The 17,921-nt window shown below is 39.7% G+C and overlaps 1 pseudogene; it reads right to left on the reverse strand.

Moving 5' to 3' along the window:
* Positions 1-7,429: 7,429 nt before the first annotated feature.
* Positions 7,430-11,826, reverse strand: LOC146624990 (uncharacterized; annotated as a pseudogene).
* Between the last annotated feature and the right edge of the window lie 6,095 nt (positions 11,827-17,921).

Raw genomic sequence — 17,921 nt, forward strand, 5'->3', positions numbered from 1 at the left:
AAACAATCCCTGTCAGTGATGGAGAAGCTTTGATGAAATATTTGGTAAAAAGTTCACCAGCATGAAGGAAATGAAGTTTCAAACTTTCCTTAGGAGGAGCCCAGCACGCCTGCTTAAAGAAAAGTGAGTGTGGCAATGTGGATGCTTGCAGCGACTGCTGTATAGAGGCCATCCTGCTACACATGAAACACATCAGAGTCATAATTGTTATTTTAGTCACGTGTTTGTTTATTATCCTTATTGTTTTATCTGGGACTGTTTGCAGACATCTCAGAGAGAGGAGACACCAGCATCTGAACAGAGACTCAAACCAGCAACCTGCAGCTCCCTGCTTGGCTGCTCCAGTTTTCTCCTCACTCATGTTGCCCACCAGTGATTTCTAGCTGCCCACCCACACAGCAGGCTAGAATATGCGCTGAGCCTCAGCACCCAATACTTGGACATGTTTTCTTTATTAAACAATGAACCAGACCCCAAAAAGTAAACAGCTGTTATTGCTAGGCAACGGGAGCAGCATTTGGTGATGCAGCACCTGACATTCCCGAACATGTGGGCGGAGCATGCATGGAATGGAATGTTTAGTAGAACTGTGCAACACAAGCACTTAGTTACAGCATGTTTCATTGTATCCAGATACAGCTAGAGACACATCTACAGCAGCATCTCTGTGCAGGACAAACGACAGTTGACGAAGAAACATCAAAAACTTCACTTCACTCCTCTACAATACGTTGGCTCCTTTGTTTAAAAGGCCAAAATGAATCGAGGGAGAATGAGAAGAGGATCGGCGAGTGATTCACCATACAATACAGTACAGCTGATTAACCTGCAAGAAGAATTTCAAATGATACAGGCTGAAAATGTCAAATTAAAAGAAGAGGCAGAAGAATCAAGAGGAGAAGCTAAAAATTTACAGTTTGAAACTGAAGTTTCAGCCTCCCTGGGAAAGTCTATGCCAGGGTGCTGGAAAGGAGAGTTCGTCCGCTAGTCGAACCTCGGATACAGGAGGAACAATGCGGTTTTCGTCTTGGTCGCGGAACACTGGACCAGCTCTTTATCCTCTCGAGGATACTTGAGGGTGCATTGGAGTTTGCCCAACCAGTCTACATGTGTTTTGTGGACTTGGAGAAGGCATTCGACCGTGTCCCTCGGGGTGTCCTGTGGGAGGTGTTGCGGGAGTATGGGGTGTCTGGCCCATTCGATCCCTATACAACCGTTGCAAGAGCTTGTTTCGCATTGCCGGCAATAAGTCTGACTCGTTCCCGGTGGGTGATGGGCTTCGCCAGGGATGCCCTTTGTCTCCGGTTCTGTTCATAATTTTTATGGATAGGATTTCTAGGTGCAGCCGAGTAGCAGAGGGCTTTCGCTTTGGTGGCCTCAGAATCTCATCTCTGATTTTTGCGGATGATGTGGTTCTGTTGGCTTCATCGGGTGAGGGCCTCCAGCTCGCACTGGAACGGTTCACAGCCGAGTGTGAAGCAGCAGGAATGAGGATCAGCACCTCCAAATCTGAGGCCATGGTTCTCAGCCGGAAAAGGGTGGAGTGCCCACTCCGGGTCGGGGATGAGTTCCTGCCCCAAGTGGAGGAGTTCAAGTATCTCGGGGTCTTGTTCGCGAGTGATGGGAGAAGGGAGCCGGAGATCGACAGACGGATTGGGGCTGCAGCTGCAGTAATGCGGACGCTGCACCGGTCCGTCGTGGTGAAGAGGGAGCTGACAAGGATGCCCCCTGGGCGCCTCCTGGGTGAGGTGTTCCAGGCATGTCCCACCGGGAGGAGGCCCCGGGGCAGACCCAGGACACGCTGGAGAGATTATATCTCTCAGCTGGCCTGGGAACGCCTTGGTATTCCCCCGGATAAGCTGGAGGAGGTGGCTGGGGAGAGGGAGGTCTGGGCCTCTTTGCTTAGGCTGCTGCCCCCGCGACCCGGCCTCGGATAAAGCGGATGAAGATGGATGGATGGATGGATGAAACTGAAGTAGTATTCCAGGAATTACTGCATGTGGGTCTCAAACTTAAAGGAGAGAAAATGGGAAAACAACAGTGTCATGATTCGAATTTGAGGAAGAGACAAACGACTGCATGGTCCTCAGTAGATGTCAAAATAGTGGTTTTTTATTATACATATGTACATATGGGGAAGATGAGCATCACAAGCCTTTTAGAGCTGATCTCCCCCGAACAACCCTATCACAAGGCTTTTATTGCAATGATGACGTCAAGACACATGATAAGTATCAGTCAGTTCTCAGAACTCAGGAAGTTCCCCTTATATGGCCTCCAGATGTTTCCACTCAGTCCAGCACTCAGAGAAAACCAGGGTGTGTGGTGTGTATATCTATTCGTGTCGATTGTGAGTGTGTGTGTGTGTCAAACAGGGAGCATGTCCTGAGACGCCCTCACAGTTCTCCATAAGTGTGTTTGTGAACATGCGTGTTTTACATAACTACGTGCATGTTGTTATTCGCCTGAATATGTCCAAGTGACTGGAACAGGCCCTGCTGGACCCACCAGATCGAGAGGTGTAAATACACTAATGGACAACAGCTTAAGCAGATAGAAAGAATAATACAGACCAACAATAGACTGAATTAAAGTGATGATAATCTATATACATTAATATCTTGCTCAGATTAACAAGGATATAATTAAACCTGGAATGCAGGATTCTTCTATAACCATAAATGATAAATGATAAACCATAAGTGATGCAAAAGCAATAATACTAAGTGTGAATAATACCACAGAGACACTGAAATAATATTCCACCTGATAACAGGCAGAAAGCGAGAATGAAAACATGAAGAAAGAACTGTTGGAAGCTCAAAAAGCATTGGAGGAAGAGAAAAGCACAGCACAAGAAGCCAAAAATAAATATCAAACTGCAAAGAAGGAGGCAGAAAATGTGATGCAGGAATTACAGGAGGTGCAGGAAGCTTTTGAAGAGGAAAAAAGGAAAATGCAGTTGGCAACACAAGAAGCTGCAAATGTAATGGCTGAAGCTGAAATACTAAGGAAGAAATTACTGCATGTAAAGCAACAACTTGAAGAGGAGAAAAAACGTAAACACGAGGCAGTAAATGAGATTGAAAATTTGAAGAAAGAATTGTTGGAAGCTCAAAAAGTGTTGGAGGAAGAGAAAATTAAAATACAGGGAGCAAAGAAAGAAATGGAAGATACAAAGAGTTACACTCAAAACATGAAGAAGGAAATGATGAAAGTGCAAGAAGAACTTGCAGAAGAGAAAATTGAGGTGAAGGTATTGAAGAAAGAAATGACCGGCTCTGCGGTGACCAAGAAAGACTGCAAAGACGCACTTAAAGAAATACGCAAGCACAAAAAGGAAGCTAAAGAGCTCCTCAAACACAAAGGGAAACTGGCCAAACAGCAGCTGAAAGAAAAATTTAAAGATGCTGAGGAGCAGCTCAACAAAACCCTAAAAGAACTGAAGGTAAAAGAAGAGCAAGCCGAGGACAGGAGGGGATTCTGGAGCAGACTGCTGAGAAAGAAGTGACCCAACAGCATCGAGTTTGAGGACATCAATAGTTTCTTCCTCCTCTCTCCACCTTTCTTTCTCCCCATCCTTCTTCTTGGGACGTTTGTTTGTTTTTTAAAAACTCTAATCTAAATACATGTACTGAAATACACAAATAAAATTGCCATTACTTGACCTCATGTTGCCTGCTTCTTTTCTTGTGTGTCTGTGGATGTAAAACAGTAACACACTTTCTGCTCTGTGTCTTTAATTTTAAATAAATGCAATATGTTTTCATTTTCAAATGCAGTGCAAAAAACTTCTGCTCTAAATCTTTTTTTTTTAGCAAAAAGCTTTTTTTTTGCCTGTTGTGGAAGTTTTGCATTTAAATAAAGCCTGCAGACAAGCGGTGAGCGGTAGCTAACATTCTTTAATCAAACACACAAAGAACAGACAACCAAGCTTGATGAAGTCCCTGCATGACCGCGGGACAGACGGTCAGCAGAGTCTCCCTGAGCCTAGCATGGCTCTCAGTTAAATACCTTCTCCAGGAACAAAAGGCAGTACACACAGGGCTGGACTGGGACAAAAAATCGGCCCGGGCATTTTGACTAGAGACCGGCCCACCAAAAATGTGACATCATTCAGGGGTAAAACCGCAAAGGATTCTGGGAACTTGTGGCAAGAGGTACTAGCGCATGCAGGCTTTCAATTGAGCTCAGTTACACAGTGATAAAACAACACGTTCTCACTCCCAACTCGGCCAACGTGTGACGCATGGTCAGGCTCCCTCTGCTTTACTTATGGACGCGCAGGGTACCCCCCTCGCGTCGGGAATTGACGTGAAGGGTCCTCCGATTGAAGAGATTGCCGCGGAAGTGCCTGTTGTCGGTATATTTAGACATTTTCCAAATCACATTGTAGTGATGTATACAGAACACAATAAATTATATAATGTAAGCAACTACCTGAGAAACAGCAGATACAGCAGATATATTAATTATAGGCTATTACTTTTGTATCGTTTATTGCATTTATGGAGGGAGTGGTGTATGCTGGGTAATGGCACAGCTAGCGACTGGGTGACTTTATTCACCCGCTTCGGCTGTTATTGGTCCATACAATGGGCGTTATTAGCACAAATCAGTCCCATAGATATGGGCCATCTCCTGCTAGATTGTTCAGAAGGTTGTTCTCATCCATCCAGATGGAGGATCACTAACAGGAGCATGGAAGACTCCAGAATCCACTCTGGCTGGAATCCGGTGGATATGCAGTGTGTACAGGTAAGACCATTTAAACGGACAGCATTTATAGAATGACTATTAAAAGTCAGCTAGTGTCAATAATGTGGTTATCTTAGTAATACACAGAGTGCTAATATAACAGCTTTAAGATGCATTTGTAGATATTATTACGTGTTTTACTGTCTTTATGGTGCTAGCTTAAAGTTACGGTGTAAACGCTAGCTTATATTACTGGTGTCAAGCCAGCCTCCAATTCGAGACTTGCAGTCAAGCCAGCCTCCAGTTTGTTTTACGTTCCCTGTGTATTCAAAGTATTACGGGAATGGATGTGGAAACCGGATTTCAAAATAAAAGCCAACTTCGAGTGAATTAACAGATGGTTTTTTTTGTTTTGTTTTTTCTTTTCTACTTTCTTTTCTTTCTATTTTTACTGCACTTTACATACGTCAACATGTCAAATTGTTTGCAATCTATCTAAAAAGAAACCAATTCAAAGCACGGGCATGGAGGACTTCCTGGAAAGTTAGCTGGGAATTTTTTGGCTTCAATTTCACACATATTTGAAGTGCTTTGAGGAAGTTGTGCATTTACTGTCTTTTAAGTAACTCACTCTTGGGATCCGCTTGAATGTATGCTAGTTTCTTTCCTAATTAAATCATGTGAATGTCACCTTGTGGCTTGGTATTCAAAGCAAAACCATGAAGGTAGGTGTTGTGGAAAGGACAGAGAGGAGCAGCATTATAAACAGTAGGTGCTGTAATAGGTGGTGTTTGGCAGGTGAGTCAGTGGCTCCTAATATAGAGCCAAGTAGTAGTTGTGGGTGTTAAGTGTTGGAGGTGTGACTGGACTTTTTTTTTTTTCTTTTTTTTTTTTTGCCTGTCCCGTTTGGCTCTTTTGCCATCAGAATTGTCTAAAGGCAAAGAAAGATGCCCAACGGATTTACTTTACCAAATTGACCATCCCAGCCTTGCCGTAATGGTCCATTTGATTCACCTTTTATTGTTTATTTTATTTTCACTTGCTGAATACGGGACAGACTTGACTGGGGGAAAGAAGGGGAGAAAGAAAGAGGGAAAGAGAAACAGCTGAGAAGAGGGACGGGGAGAAGGGCAAAAAAAACAAAAACCAACAGAATGAGCAGAAAGAAAAAAAATGCATCTAATTAACAATTAACAGATATGTTAAGAACATAATAACATATAATTTAGGCTTTTTTATTTTATTTTACAAACTCTAATGTTAGATCTATATGACACAGCCTTGTACCCTAATTGTGCCCTGTCACTATCAAGGCCATCTTATTTTGGATTTCAAAGTAAAAGCCCTGTGAATCTTCATTTTTGAACTACTCTTTCAATGACTTCATAATGCTCTTAAAAGCAGAAGTCGTATTTCCAAATACTATTTGAACTTTGTATCAACATTTTCCAACCGCAGTCTTTTTCACAGTAATACCATATCAATATCAAGTCAGTCTGGTTTTGCCTTTCATAGTAATGGCCCTTTGAAATTGCCGATATTTGACTTAATCTTCTAACGATTCAAAATGCTCTAAAATGAAAAATTCTTGTTTCCACAGGGTAATTCCACTTTAGATCAACAGTATACAACCCCACAGTGATACCATATCAATATCAAGTCATTCTGATTTTGCTTTCAAAAATAAAAGCCCTTTCAAATTGTCCATAATTGACCTACCTTTCAGTGATTTCAAAATGCTCTAAAATGGAAAATTCCTGTTTCCACAGGGTAATTCCACCTTAGATCAACAGTATACAGCCCCACAGTGATACCATATCAATATCAAGTCATTCTGATTTTGCTTTCAAAAATAAAAGCCCTTTCAAATTGTCCATAATTGACCTACCTTTCAGTGATTTCAAAATGCTCTAAAATGGAAAATTCCTGTTTCCACAGGGTAATTCCACCTTAGATCAACAGTATACAGCCCCACAGTGATACCATATCAATATCAAGTCATTCTGATTATGCCTTCCAAAATAAAAGACTTTTCAAATTGTCCATAATTGACCTACCTTTCAGTGATTTCAAAATGCTCTAAAATGGAAAATTCCTGTTTCCACAGGGTAATTCCACTTTAGACCAACAGTATACAGCCCCACAGTGATACCATATAAATATCAAGTCATTCTGATTTTATTTATTAAAATTTACTGAAGTGGATTTCTTGTCATTACATATTAATGACACAATCTTTTCTTTGTATTTGTAATGTTATGAAATATAACTATTTTCATAAAAGTAGCATAGGTAAATCTGTTTATCTTGGAAAACAAAACCCAGAAAACAGCTCAATACAAGGAGAGTAAATTGTAAATTCCAAAAGGTGCAGTCATGATAACATTAAAGGTGCTTTAAAGGTAAATGAAAACATCAGGGAAATGTGAATGAAATATGTATGAAAACATTTCACCGTATTATGTTGCTCAAATTATCACTTTGGTGGAGACAACAGAGTACGTCTTCAAATATTTTGACACAAGCATCCAATAAGTCTGTGGTTTAACAGCACAGGAGACAATTCCACGCTTCTTCCTTTGCTTTTTTAAAGTCATTGTTGGTCATGTCAAGGCACTGTTCATGGTACCATCTTTGACAGGTGTCACATTGTATCTATTTAAAATTAAACAGACAAAGCAAAAAAAAAACCCCATTTATACTCAAAGACTTTTACACATTTTTGAGAAATTCAAATACCCTCCAACTCACCCAGTTCATCATTGAAGGTCCTGATCCATGTGGCTTGGTCAGCGAACACATGGCACAGTTGCTGTTAGTGTCAAAAACTAAAATACAGGATCAAAACACATTAGATAGACATTTTTAATTGAAGGCCAATTCATGCATATGTTAAACTGTGTACTTAAAAATTTCTATCGATTAGACCACAGCATAAAGTGCCATTGTGCACTATAATAATACTACTAACAGAATAATACATTTCAATCTACACACACGCACACATATACATTCAAATACATATATATACACACACACACATTTTCTCTCTTATTCACCCCCAAACCAACCTGATGCTTGTAGTATCTCCACAGCCATCAATTTTCTTTACTCTGCCATTTTCTCTTTTGATGTTTTGATGTTTTAAATTTCATGACGGGAAAATCTGGAAATACTTTCATCACTGCCCGTGCCATCTACCGAGAAATACTCAAAATTTTAATTGTGAAAAAAAAAACACAATTCTGCTCAATATAAAATTTCTGATGTTTATAATCTTGCATAAACAGTATGAAAAACAAAGAGCAATAAATAGATTTAAGTCTTTATGAACACCAGGTAACTTCTAACACTCAGTTGTTGAAATGGACATCGTGGATGAATAACTATGTGATATACCTTGTAAACATAGAGAACAAAATGGACAGGGTTAAAAATAACACTCCACTCTACAGTAAGGGCCAGAGCCATGTATATTCTTTTAAGCTGATGAATAACTGAAATAGGGAACATCTCTAGTTACTAGTTATTAGATATAGTCTGCTTCCAATGTGTGGGCAGCTGACTTCTTTTAACATCTGTTGGGCAATACTCAGTACATTCTATAAAAATGTTGTGGAGAGTCGCAACCTGTGTTATGCTAGTGCCACAGAGACTCAATAAAGTGAGTCCACAGGGTGGCCCTACAGTCTCGTAAGGTTCTGTCAGAGATGTGGATGTTTTCCAAGTTAACCACAATGCTGGACAATACATACCACCTGCATCATGATGTGCTAGCCATTCACCAGAGGGTGCTCAGTGAGAGAATGAGATTACTGATAATGCACCATTATGACACAGGAAATAATTGCTTACGGTGACTTGCTCTCTTTAAAGTATAAGTACTATCTGCAATCGCTGTGCAGCCTTAATATTTGCAAATCCTAAAAAGAGTATGTCACAAAATCTGCATGACTTAGGGCACCAAAGTATTAACCATATACTTAATTTGTGCAGTATACTGTGAAATTTAGAATTAAGATGTATTCATATCTATTACAGCTACTGTTATGGATGTGGATATTCTTCTGACCATGGCATGATGGCATGGCAAACAAGTAAGAAATTATATACAAATGTATATTATCATCACTTACCATCACCACTAATACTCCACAGCTGAAGCCATCCTTCAGCACTGGATGGGTCAAGACACCTCCCTTCCATTTAATGTCGACCCATTCTGTTTTTGCGTGGCGGGTTCTCCTCATTTTTAAGTAATCACTGCACATTATTACAAAGCAGAATACAATTTGGTATATGTCATATTTCCTAATTTAAAAAAAAAGATATTTTACAGAATTAAAGAGAATTTTATTTATTTTTTATTTATTTATCTTTTGGCCTGTCTCGTTTGGCTCTTTTGCCATCAGAATTATTGTCTTAATAATTTGTTCACCTGATAATTTTTATTTAACCGTACTGATTTATTTTGCAAATGAGACCTGGCCAAGAGGATGCCAACCTGGGGCCAGGTACAAAAAGCTTCTACAAAAATGCAGTTGTAGTAAACTAACTTGTAAAGCCTATTTGCATATAACAAAATGTGTTGAAGCCTAAGTACCTGAATTTACGTGCAGCGAGTTTAGAGTCTTCCTCCTCTGATGAACTTGGGGGCAGGATCAAGGAGATAAACAGTGTGATTCACTGCATTGATGAACTGTAGCAAAGATAAATCATTAAAACAATATTAATATATCGTCATTAAAAAAATACACAGGCTTTAAAGTTATAATCTTGTTGCTTACCAGAAACTTCCAGTGTACATTTTTAATGTTAACAAACGTGACAATGGCCTGCTACTGATCGAAGTTTACCTGTCAGAAAACATTTATGTATTTCTTACAGTTTGTGGAATTCTATTAGCATTCAATCAGTAATTCTTTCTAAATGTATTTGAACATAATTATATGGACATTGGACAGTCATCTTACGTTCCGCAAGCTTTGGCGAGAAAGCTGTGTCCGATCACCAAAGAAAATCAAGCCCGCTGTGTAATGGTTCATAATGTAGATCCCCTTTTGCTCCTTTTTTGCCAGACAATGAAAAAGCCTTTCAATTACCTACGTAAAGAATTTTCATAAACACAAAGCTATGTAATTTATATAATTTAAATTGTGTTAATGATAAATAATTACATGATAATGTCCTTTTAATTGAATTACATTACACAGTCGAATTATTGTGGTTATGAGTGTTTAAATTAATCATTGATATACCTCGCCTGTTAGCCACAGGTGTGGTCGAAGGGTTCGCAAATCACTGTGGCGTATAATTATGGACGTACCATGGTTTGTTGAGGGAAGCACAGAAACCACAACCTCTGTGTCTCTTTTCTTCCACAAAGACAGGACCTCCTCATTAAAGAAAAACACACTTAACATACGATCTTACCAGCTATTGAACATGATTTTGTTATTTCTAACAAAGGTTTATGGACTGTTATTAACAATATGTCTTTGGAAAATTAATTCAAAATGTATCACTCCAAGTCTTGAATGGTAAATGAACTGGTTCTTATAAAGCGCTTTTCTACTCTTCTGAGCACTCAAAGCGATTTACACAACTGTGCATTCACCCAAGCAGATTTTTCTAAGTGTGTTCTAAGTAACATTCACACACAATCAATGGATGCACTGGAGAGCAATTTATGGTTAGTATCTTGGATTTTTGGTATGCAGACTAGGAGAAGCCAGTAATCAAACCAGCAACCTTCAAATCAGTAGATGACCTGCTCTACCACCTGAGCTACAGCCACCCTTGAGCACTGGTAACTATATAAACTCAAAGCTGTAATGGCAACACTTGCAAAGTTAATTTTCCCATACTCTAACTATGTTCCCGAATGCTTTTTCCCATTCAGTTTCTACTGAGGAAAAAATATTTATTTATTTAGTTATTCCCAAAATTTACCATGTAATCACTGCATTCATTTTGAATTTTGGTGCCTCCCACTTAAGTTAAGGTTACAACTAGTCAACCAAAATCCTGGATATTCACATCGAATGAGTTGAACATGAATATCAACATGTAAATAAATAAGATTTGCCCTTCATACACGTGTCCATGACTGATTACTGTGTCATGGAAAGGATCTTCTATGGAAAAAGAAGGCATTACTATTACTTTGATGAATCCTTTATGTTAGCAGTTGTCAATCCTACCTGGAATTCTGGAGTTTCCAAGGTAACATCCTCAACTCTACCAGTCTGCACAGGGGAACTCGGGGCCATAGAGGAAGCAACCTATATAAATATTGTGTACAAGAAATACAAAAAATGTTATGCAAGATATTGGTCTTTATATATGAACGATAAATTTGCGCAACATTTTATACCATCTTTGAAGATCTCCTGAAAGGAAATGGCTTGCGGAGTACTGTTACATATCTCCCCTTCTTTTTTTGGCGACGTTCCTTCCATTTTTCTTCGTCCACTCTAAATTTCTGAACCAAAAATATGAGTCATTGAACATTGTTTAGGAATTACAAGTGAAATGCTGTGACAACATTTTCCTTAATTTACAATAAACCAAAACACACAAAAATGTCCAGTAAGACACACAGGTGCAACCAAGCTATAACATCGCAATGTGGGGCACCTCAATATCCCACCACATCAAGAAGACTTTTTTTTAATGTTCCATTTTGAAACGGCAAAGCATTGATGGACATCAGCCAGTCATTTTGCAAACCTTTCTTTGAAGCATTCTTTTTGAGTCTTCGTACTCCTTCAGCAGCGCTGTGTGACTGATACTGGACAACAAAGTCATCCAGCCTGGTGAGCCTTCCCGAATGTAGACGGATATGTTTCAGATCCCACTGGCTCTTCTCCATTATCCCCTGCGTTTTATTATTCTCAGTAATATTCTGAAAAATCAAATTAAGAAATCATTAAATGTGATTTTTTTTTAAAGATACACATTGTTGTTGTGTGCAATGTTGTATGATCTGCAATACAGATGACTCCTCTGGACCCGCCGTTTCTCAATCACACCACACAAATATGTATATATACTAAAAATCATGTGTCTTACTTGTCTCTTGATCTTTCTTAAGGCATTGTATTTGTTGTGGTACTGCTCATACATTTTCCCAGTGCCATGTCTTCCAAGGTCACCTTTGGATTTTGAAGATTAGAATAATATTGATGTGTGTAATTTCATTTTATGAACTAATTACTTGTCTACTTTAAAATGGCTTACCTAACATTATTGCAGACCATAATCCAGAAAAAGGAAGAAGATATTTGCTGATGTGCTCCATGAGCCCCTTGCTGTAGTAAGGGTTTGCCTCACCATCCATCTCCAATGATGTGTTGGAAATGAGCTTCTTAAAATGTCTCCCAAAGAGGTTGTTTCCCTTGACTCCCTAGCCAACAGACAAAACAGAATAATTATGTGATTTGAACATTGTGTGCACTCATCTTTCATATCTATAATCTAAAAACCCAACATTATGTTGTATAAAACATTTAAAATTACTTGTGACTTGTGATTATTATGCTATTCCAAAGTATTTAAAAAGATATATAAGAGGCAAAAGTTTAGCCTTTAGTTTTAATAAAAATTGACTTCAGTTTACCTTCAGGTCCTCATCAGCTTTTGAGTTTCTGTCATTGCCATCAACATCAACATTGGCTTTCTGCATCAACAACTGAAGGTTGTGAAAATGTTTTTCGACATTCTCACCACTACACGGACTCCCAAAAACAACTGCAGCACTTTGAACCATGTCAGTGAGGTCTTTTAAGGAAGTTGCAGTAGTGAAGACTCCAAAAGTGTGCATTGCAAGATGGTAGTTCTTTGGTGCACTGCAGTTAAAGAAAAAATTGTCTTTAAGTGTTTCCAAAACAGTAATAATGTTTTCCCAAATTGAAGAATGAAATGCCATGTCACATGTCACAATAAAAAAACAAACAAGTGAATACCGTATTAAAAGGACTACACTTACTACTTTTTACAGATCTCCTTGGCATTCTTCATAACATGACTAAGGCATCTGTGAAGAATTGGAACCTCGAAGTCTTCCTTGTTTCCTTTCCCCGAAGCGATGTTATAATAATCATTTATTGTGTCTATCCTAATGCATAGATCCATCACACATACAGTGGGGCAAAAAAGTATTTAGTCAGCCACCGATTGTGCAAGTTCCCCCACTTAAAATGATGACAGAGGTCAGTAATTTGCACCAGAGGTACACTTCAACTGTGAGACAAAGAATGTGAAAAAAAAATCCATGAATTCACATGGTAGGATTTGTAAAGAATTTATTCGTAAATTAGGGTGGAAAATAAGTATTTGGTCACCTCAAACAAGGAAAATCTCTGGCTCTCACAGACCTGTAACGTCTTCTGTAAGAAGCTTTTCTGTCCCCCACTCGTTACCTGTATGAATGGCACCTGTTTGAACTCATCATCTGTATAAAAGACACCTGTCCACAGCCTCAAACAGTCAGACTCCAAACTCCGCCATGGCCAAGACCAAAGAGCTTTCAAAGGACACCACGAAAAGTATTGTAGACCTGCACCAGACTGGGAAGAGTGAATCTACAATAGGCAAGCAGCTTGGTGTGAAAAAATCAACTGTGGGAGCAATCATCAGAAAATGGAAGACATACAAGACCACTGATAATCTCCCTGGATCTGGGGCTCCACGCAAGATCTCATCCCGTGGGGTCAAAATGATCATGAGAACGGTGAGCAAAGATCCCAGAACCACACGGGGGGACCTGGTGAATGACCTGCAGAGAGCTGGGACCAAAGTAACAAAGGTCACCATCAGTAACACACTACAACGGCAGGGAATCAAATCCCGCAGTGCCAGACGTGTTCCGCTGCTGAAGCCAGTGCATGTCCAGGCCCGTCTGAAGTTTGCCAGAGAGCACATGGATGATACAGCAGAGGATTGGGAGAATGTCATGTGGTCAGATGAAACCAAAGTAGAACTTTTTGGTATAAACTCAACTCGTCGTGTTTGGAGGAAGAAGAATACTGAGTTGCATCCCAAGAACACCATACCTACTGTGAAGCATGGGGGTGGAAACATCATGCTATGGGGCTGTTTTTCTGCCAAGGGGACAGGACGACTGATCCGTGTTAAGGACAGAATGAATGGGGCCATGTATCGTGAGATTTTGAGCCAAAACCTCCTTCCATCAATGAGAACTTTGAAGATGAAACGAGGCTGGGTCTTCCAACATGACAATGATCCAAAACACACCGCCCGAGCAACAAAGGAGTGGCTCCGTAAGAAGCATTTGAAAGTCCTGGAGTGGCCTAGCCAGTCTCCAGACCTCAACCCCATAGAAAATCTGTGGCGGGAGTTGAAAGTCGGTGTTGCTCGGCGACAGCCTCAAAACATCACTGCTCTCGAGAAGATCTGCATGGAGGAATGGGCCAAAATACCAGCTACTGTGTGTGCAAACCTGGTAAAGACCTATAGTAAACGTTTGACCTCTGTTATTGCCAACAAAGGTTATGTTACAAAGTATTGAGTTGTATTTTTGTTATTGACCAAATACTTATTTTCCACCCTAATTTACGAATAAATTCTTTACAAATCCTACCATGTGGATTCATGGATTTTTTTTTTTCACATTCTGTCTCTCACAGTTGAAGTGTACCTCTGGTGCAAATTACTGACCTCTGTCATCATTTTAGGTGGGGGAACTTGCACAATCGGTGGCTGACTAAATACTTTTTTGCCCCACTGTAAGCATTAAAGGTGAACGCATGGCTTTGCGCCCAAAGGCCTGTTAAGGTTCAAAAATTGAGGAAGGAGAGTACAAACCACCCATGGTCCAGAAGCTCTTGGTCAAACAATGATTTTAATGACTACACACGTGTGGGAAGACACTCTGTGCGCAGACAGCAAGTGGTCTTCGACTTCCTCAAAGCATACACAGATTTTATACCGTCAGGGCTTGATTTACTGACGCCCCTTCATGCGTCACAGACAGGATATATACATACGTCAATATCAAAACCACAACGACTTTTGACACAATTTAAAAGAACAATTGTCTTCTATCTTCATAACAGGTGCTTCCTGTCACTGCCGGATGCTCGCTTGTCATCTTGACACCTCAGCAGCAGTTCTGCTACAAACTGCTCTTTTTGCAACCCCAAGCAAAACATAATTAAACTTCCCCTATAAATGATTCTCTCTAACTGAGTGTGTGTGTGTCTGTGTGCTAACCACAATTGCACCCTGTTTCACCTCGCCGACTAGCTCCTGACCTCTAGACAGAGAGACAGAAGCCACTCTGTAATAACCGAACTGAAACTATAGATATGTGTCATCTACTAAATAAATGTTTTAATCAAGAACCCCTACTAAAAGCTTAATACAAGAATATGAACATATAAAAGATATTAAAATGAACTGTTGTGTAAGCATGTATTGCAATTCCTTCTATGTTCTAGTTTTCCCTCAGCATGGATCATCTAGACACTCTCACTAGTGAAGCTTTGGACCCTTAATGAACCTGAACATCAACTCAAATAAGCACAGATATGCATTGTGTATAAAATAGTTATAACTGCACCTGGAATACAAAGTTAACATTATCATAAACATCTTAAGGCCATCTTAAAGCTATCTGTTACATTGTTAAAGCAATGATCGTCTTAGCCTGCTGCTCAAAATAACCTAAGACTGGTTTCACTTCTGCAAACTCTCTGCAAGCCTGTTTCCTGTCAGCCTGTGACTTAGTCTTTCTGAAAGACACACACTGTTCAACCTCTGAATGCAATATAAACTACAGATTATATTATTAATGCAATGGTGATGATGATTATTCTTTAATCATGATGATCTCCAAAGGCCTGAGCATTTCAAAGGTTACTGTGTCTGATGTGGGCCTGTCTGATCATTACTGTGTTTTCTTTGAAAGTAAAATCTCAGCCCACACAAATATATCAACAACAGTGATCACAAAACGGTGTATAACTGAACACAGTAGTGCAATTTTTAACCAGGTCTTCCCATTAACACCTGACCTGCCCAGAGGGTCAGTCAATGAGCTCGTCAATAGCTTCAATGCTAACATGTTAAATGTAATGGACACTATTGCTCCCATTAAGGTGAAGGTTATCTCTGGAAGGAAAAAGTCTCCATGGAGAAACTCCACACTGGTGAAAAAAGAAAAAAGAGAGTGTAGGAAAGCTGAGCGCAGATGGAGAAAAACAAACCTCCAGGTTCATTATGACATCTATAAAGAGAAACTTCACAATTATAATTTACAACTGAGGAATGCAAGGAGGTCCTACTTCTCTGACATCATCACTAAAAACAGCCATAATGCTCGGGTCTTATTTTCTACAGTTGACAGGCTAACAAACCCTCCTGTGTCAGTGGCAGCTGAACTTCATTCGACCATGGCCTGCAATGACTTTGCCAAATTCTTCACTGAAAAAATCCAAAAAATTAGACAAGCAATTGGTACATCAACAGCAGATCCAGGATATGTACTGTGTCCACCAAAAAACTGTTTAAACACCATGAAACAGTTTCAACCTATTAACAGCAAAGACCTGGAGGACATCTTAGGTAAACTGAACTCCTCCTCCTGCTGTTTAGATGTCCTGCCAACAAGTTTTTTCAAAAAGGTCTCAAAGACTTTAGAGTCAGACCTGTTACAGATCGTCAACTTTTCTTTATTATCAGGTGTGTTTCCAGAATCACTAAAAACTGCTGTAATCAAACCTATACTGAAAAAGGACAATCTTGACAAGACACAAATGAACAACTACAGGCCGATCTCAAATCTCCCGTTTTTAAGTAAGATCATTGAAAAAGCAGTTTCTCAACAGTTCAGTTACTTCTTAAAACAGAATAATTGCTACGATGCCTTCCAGTCAGGTTTTAGACAGAACCACAGCACTGAAACCGCTCTGACCAAAGTGTTTAATGACATATGTCTGAATACAGACAGTGGAAAAATGTCAGTCCTAGTTTTACTGGATCTCAGTGCAGCATTTGATACAGTTGACCACAACATATTACTCAAACGACTGGAGAACTGGACAGGTCTTTCAGGAACTGTACTAAACTGGTTCAAAACATACGTAGAAAACAGGAAATACTTTGTATCAATAGGTAACTTCACATCTGAGCAGACAAGTATCACATGTGGAGTTCCCCAAGGTTCCATCTTGGGACCCCTTCTGTTTAACATCTACATGCTCCCACTGGCACAGATTATAAAGAACAACAAAATAAACTACCACAGCTATGCAGATGACACACAAATATATATCACAATGTCACCAGGAGACCGAGGCCCTGTACAGGCTCTTGGTAAATGCATTGAGGAAATCAATGACTGGTTGTGCCACAATTTTCTCCAGCTAAACAAAAACAAAACTGAGGTAATAGTCCTTGGCGCCAAAGAAAAACGATTACAGGTCACCAGAGAACTTCAATCTATACATCTAAAAACCACAAACCAGGCGAGAAATTTGGGTGTAGTGATGGATGCAGACCTAAACTTAGAAAAACACATTAAGACAATAACAAAGTCAGCTTACTATCACCTCAAGAATATATCAAGGATAAAAGATCTGATGTCTCAACAGGACCTGGAAAAACTAGTCCATGCATTCATCTTTAGTAGGCTTGATTACTGTAACAGCATCTTTACAGGTCTACCTAAAAAATCAGTCAGACAACTACAGCTCATTCAGAACTCTGCTGCTCGAGTCCTCACTAAGACCAAAAAAGTGGACCACATCAGTCCAGCTCTGAGGTCCTTACACTGGCTGCCTGTCCGTCAGAGGATAGACTTTAAAGTTCTGATGCTGGTCTATAAAGCTCTGAATGGTTTAGGACCAAAATACATCAATGACCTCCTGACCCAGTATGAACCATCCAGATCCCTCAGGTCATCTGGATCCGGTCTTTTATCAGTTCCCAGAGTCAGAACCAGACACGGAGAAGCTGCATTCAGCTTTTATGCTCCTTATATCTGGAACAAACTCCCAGAAAGCCTCAGATCAGCTGAAACACTCAGTTTATTTAAATCCAGGTTGAAGACTCACCTGTTCTCAGCTGCATTTGAATAAAGCACCAAATCCACACTTTAAGCTTAAATTTCAAAACTTACATTTAACTACTGATTTTATCTACTGTTCTGATTTTATCTGTTTTGATTTTATATACTGTTTTGTTTGTTTGTTTGTTTG

The sequence above is a fragment of the Diplotaxodon limnothrissa genome, linkage group LG9 (assembly GCF_057381915.1).
Source record: "Diplotaxodon limnothrissa isolate DT_005_m linkage group LG9, D_limnothrissa_male_GT1.1, whole genome shotgun sequence".
Lineage (NCBI taxonomy): Eukaryota > Metazoa > Chordata > Actinopteri > Cichliformes > Cichlidae > Diplotaxodon > Diplotaxodon limnothrissa.